Source organism: Aulonocara sp. 'chitande type north' Nkhata Bay, linkage group LG15 (assembly GCF_057382095.1).
Source record: "Aulonocara sp. 'chitande type north' Nkhata Bay isolate Kocher_YH1m ecotype deep benthic linkage group LG15, A_spYH_male_GT1.1, whole genome shotgun sequence".
NCBI classification, from domain to species: Eukaryota; Metazoa; Chordata; class Actinopteri; order Cichliformes; family Cichlidae; genus Aulonocara; species Aulonocara sp. 'chitande type north' Nkhata Bay.
The window spans coordinates 954,002-959,465 of record NC_141358.1 but is presented as its reverse complement, the minus strand read 5'-3'; positions in this window follow the sequence as shown (position 1 = coordinate 959,465).

The following is a 5,464-nucleotide window of genomic DNA, read 5'->3' as shown; positions in this document are numbered from 1 at the left end:
AGCAGCTGCACCAGGCGACCCGTGCCACCTCACCGGCCAACCGGGCAGCCACCAGCCGGCTGCACATCTAACCGCATTACCGCTGCGACACGTTTCTGTACACCTCACACGAATTCAGTTGCAGTGTGACCATACAGGGGCCCCTACTTGTTACTCTATTAAAGAAAAGGTAAAGGCCACTTAGTCTTTAAATGAAGTGGAAAACCCCCTAATTAAGTTGGTGCCAGTAATCAGACCCAAGGAGACGGATTAGAAGAGCAGCCAATTAAACAGCTTTGGTTGGAGCACAGGCTCAATAATCAAGATTATATGAAATGTGGAATACAGAATAGAAAAGAACAGGAACAACGCAGAGCGGCGTAAAACAGGAATCTGCTTCAAGGATGTCAAACTGATTTTACATTGTAGGACACATAACAGCCAGCGTCGATCTGAAGTGAGGTGGACCAGTGAGACTCTTTCTGTGAGTGCGAAGTTGGCCAACCACGCATGTAAACTCTGGGATGTTTGAATATAAGAAAAAGATTAAAGCAGTACACCTCAGTTTGTTTTTTAGATGATAAAGAAATGCTGCTTTGGACTTAAACTGTAAGAAATGCAGATGGGTACACTGTGGTCATAGAGGGATGGTCCGCAGCAATACCAGGTGGCAGTTGATGCTCAACTGGTACTGAGGGGTCCAAAGTGAAAACATCCCCACACCATCCTGAGCCGTTGATACAAAGCTGAATGCTTCCATCCTTTCATGTTGTTTACATCATTTTCTGAAAATACCATCTGAAGGTCGCAGTAGAGTTTCATCAATTGGACAATCTTGTGTTGTCCGATATCGGAGAAGCGGTGTGGACCTCAGTTTCCTGTTCCTGACAGGAGTGGCACTCGGTGGGGTCTTCTGCTGCTGTAGCCCATCAGCTCCAAGGTTCAACATGTGTTGCATGTTCAGAGATGCTCTTCTGCATGTCTTTGCTGTAACAACTGATTATTTCAGTTACTGTTGCTTTTCTACTGGCTCAAGGCAGGCTGTCCATTCTTCTATGACCTTGGACATCAACAAAACATTCTCACCCAGAGAGCTGCAGTCATTCTCTGTAAACCCCACAGCCCATCTAGGATCATCTACTACACCGTGTTTAAAGTCCCTTAAAGTCACCTTTGTTCCTAATTCTGATACTTGGTCTGAACTTCAGCAGGTCGTCTTGATCATGTCTACAGCCCCTAAATGCTTTGAGCTGATGCAATCTGATTGGCTGATTCAATATTTGCATGGATGAGGAGTTGAAAAGATGTGCCTAATAAAGTGGCTGGTGAGTGTAATCTCAAAACTGCATTAAGTATATAGTTTAGAGGTGCTTTTGAATAATTTTCCTCAACAGAATTGATCCAAAATTGATAAATTACAGAATTTATTCAAACTGAATGCTAACGAGCTGTTCATGGTTAAAGATTAGCAATAAAGGGACATTTAAAGCTGCTTAATTCTGGAGGGGGATTGGATCCAGGTGTTTAACCTGACATGTGCATCACTTAGACACTTTGTCTGAAAAATACAACTCATTTAAGTTAACCATTAATATAGTTTGGGGGGGGTTTCTTCTTCTCAGCGTGCACCTGCTTTGCCTCAGCAGAGTAGATGCACTTACATTTTTCATTCTCTGAGTTTTAATCAGAGAAATTCATTAGACTGCGTCAAACAAAGATGCAGAAGAGCACCATTTGTATCAGCTAAAGGTCCATATATGATAATCTGCTCACGCACAGTTTGATCCAAGTGGTCACGCTGGGAACGAGACAAACGAGTGCTTCTGAGCAAGACAGTCAAACTTGATCTGCCACAGTGGAGGCGTTAAGTATAGTCTGTGCTGTTTGAAGCCTTTGTGCTGCACAATAGAACAGGATGAATACTAATGCAGTTAAAGCGGTTGTCTATGACCTACCGTTCATGAATAATGCATAACAGACTCATGTAAGGTGCTTGGCATATTTACAGCAAGCTATATGGGAGCACTACTGCTTCACTACAGACGGAGAACCGCAGAGATGGCAGTGAAAATGCTGCTTTGCAGAATCTGTGCAATTTCCTGTACAGTCTGGTAGTCACACTGCCCCCATGTGACAACTACTGTCCAAAAATAGCTTGAGGAAGGAGTCAGTTTGTAGTTGTCATTGTGTATTTTATTTTTAAATGTATTAAACGTGTCTTATGATAATGAGTCCACTGATGTGAGCTGTAACAAAAAGTTGAAATACTGCTTTAAGTGAGATCTATGATGCTCCTTTTTTTTTAAAGTTTTGAACTCTAGAGTAGCTTTGCATGATTCAAAAGTTCAAAATAATCCTTATTTATATCATACTGGGGCTTGATGGAGTCCCCCGGCTGTCTGACACAAGCTGTTTAGTTCTCACCGTTTTAAAGGTGTCAGGGAGCGTATTTGAGTATCTTATTTTGAATTCAATTCAATTCAATTTTATTTATATAGCGCCAAATCACAACAAAAGTCGCCTCAAGGCGCTTCATAGATACAGAGAAAAACCCAACAATCATATGACCCCCTATGAGCAAGCACTTTGGCGACAGTGGGAAGGAAAAACTCCCTTTTAACAGGAAGAAACCTCCGGCAGAACCAGGCTCAGGGAGGGGCGGCCATCTGCTGCGACCGGTTGGGGTGAGAGAAGGAAGACAGGATAAAAGACATGCTGTGGAAGAGAGACAGAGATTAATAACAGATATGATTCAGTGCAGAGAGGTCTGTTAACACATAGTGAGTGAGAAAGGTGACTGGAAAGGAAAAACTCAATGCATCATGGGAATCCACCCGGCAGCCTACGTCTATTGCAAATCAAATCAAATCAAATCACTTTTATTGTCACATCACATGTGCAGGTACATTGGTACAGCACATGTGAGTGAAATTCTTGTGTGCGAGCTTCACAAGCAACAGAGTTGTGCAAAATACAATAATGTAAACAAGCAAAATACAAGAATGGCTACATCTGAAACTAATAAATATATGTACAATATATAATAGTATATGCATTTCTGGATGTGTATACTAAATATTTTTCTACGTGTGTGTGTGTGTGTGTGTGTACACATATTTTACAAATTAAATAGAGTAAACAATAAATAAAATATATAAAATAAAATATACAGAGTGAGACATGTGCAAAACAGTGGCGTTACTGTACAGTATGGAGTACATAATGTTAAAGTTTCAGTAGTGAAGCTGAGGTGTCTATGAAGTGTTCAGCAGTCTGATGGCCTGATGGAAGAAGCTGTCTCTCAGTCTGCTGGTTCGGGACCGGATGCTGCAGAACCTCCTTCCTGATGGAAGTAGTCTGAACAGTTTATGGCTGGGGTGACTGGAGTCCTTGATGATCCTCCCCGCTTTCCTCAGGCAGCGCTTCCTGTAGATGTCTTGGAGGGAGGGAAGCTCACCTCCAATTATCCGTTCAGAGCACCGCACTACTCGCTGGAGAGCTTTGCAGTTGTAGGCGGTGCTGTTGCAGCATAACTAAGGGAGGATTCAGGGTCACCTGCTCCACCCCTAACTATATGCTTTAGCAAAAAGGAAAGTTTGAAGCCTAATCTTGAAAGTAGAGATAGTGTCTGTCTCCTGAATCCAAACTGGAAGCTGGTTCCACAGAAGAGGGGCCTGAAAACTGAAGGCTCTGCCTCCCATTCTACTTTTAAATACTCTAGGAACAACAAGTAGGCCTGCAGAGCGAGAGCGAAGTGCTCTAATAGGGTGATATGGTACTACAAGGTCATTAAGATAAGATGGGGCCTGATTATTTAAGACCTTGTATGTGAGGAGCAGGATTTTGAATTCTGGATTTAACAGGAAGCCAAAACAGGAGAAATCTGCTCTCTCTTTCTAGTCCCTGTCAGGACTCTTGCTGCAGCATTTTGGATCAGCTGAAGGCTTTTCAGGGAGTTTTTAGGACTTCCTGATAATAATGAATTACAGTCGTCCAGCCTGGAAGTAATAAATGCATGAACTAGTTTTTCAGCGTCACTCTGAGACAGGATATTTCTAACTTTAGAGATGTTGCGCAAATGGAAGAACGCAGTCTTACATATTTGTTTAATATGTGCATTGAAGGACATGTCCTGGTCAAAAATGACTCCAAGGTTCCTCACAGCGTTACTGGAGGCCAAGGTAATGCCATCCAGAGTAAGAATCTGGTTAGATACCATATTTCTAAGCTTTTCAGGGCCGAGTACAATAACCTCAGTTTGATCTGAATTAAGAAGCAGAAAGTTAGCGGCCATCCAGGTCTTTATGTCTTTAAGACATTCCTGCAGTTTAACTCATTGGTGTGTGTTATCTGGCTTCATGGACAGATAGAGCTGGGTGTCATCAGCATAGCAGTGTAAATGTATGCTATGTCTTCTAATGATGCTGCCTAAGGGAAGCATGTATAATGTAAACAGAATTGGTCCTAGCACTGAACCCTGTGGAACTCCATAATTAACCTCAGTGTGTGAAGAGGACTCTCCATTTACATGCACAAACTGGAGTCTATTAGATAGATATGATACAAACCACTGCAGTGCAGTACCTGTAATACCTACAGCATGTTCTAATCGCTCTAATAGGATATTATGGTCAACAGTATCGAACGCTGCACTGAGGTCTAGCAGGACAAGCACAGAGATGAGTCCACTGTCAGAGGCCATAAGAAGATCATTTGTAACCTTCACTAAAGCTGTTTCTGTGCTGTGATGAGCTCTGAAACCTGACTGAAACTCTTCAAATAAACCATTCCTCTGCAGATGATCTGTTAGCTGTTTGACAACTACTCTTTCAAGGATGTTTGATATAAAGGAAGGTTGGAGGTTGGCCTATAATTAGCTAAGACTGCTGGGTCTAGAGATGCTTTTTGAGTAAAGGTTTAACTACAGCCAGCTTGAAGGCCTGTGGTACATAGCCGATCATTAGAGATAGGTTGATCATATTTAAGATCGAAGCATTAATTAATGGCAGGACTTCTTTGAGCAGTTTTGTAGGAATGGGGTCTAAAAGACACGTTGATGGTTTGGAGGAAGTAATTATTGAAGTTAACTCAGAAAGATCAATTAGAGAAAAAGAGTCTAACTTAACATCAATGGTACTAAGAGTAGCTGTAGATAATATTACATCTGTGGGATGATTACTGGTAATTCTTTCTCTAATGATAAAAATTTTATTTGTGAAGAAGTTCATGAAGTCATTACTAGTTAACGTTAAAGGGATGGTTGGCTCAACAGAGCTCTGACTGTTTGTCAGCCTGGCTACAGAGCTGAAGAGAAACCTAGGGTTGTTCTTATTTTCTTCAATCAGTGATGAATAGTAAGATGTTCTGGCTTTGTGGAGGGCTTTCTTATAAAGCAGCAAACTATTTCTCCAGGCTAAATGATGATCCTCTAAATTTGTGACACGCCATTTCCTCTCCAGATTACGAGTCATCTGCTTTAGGGTAC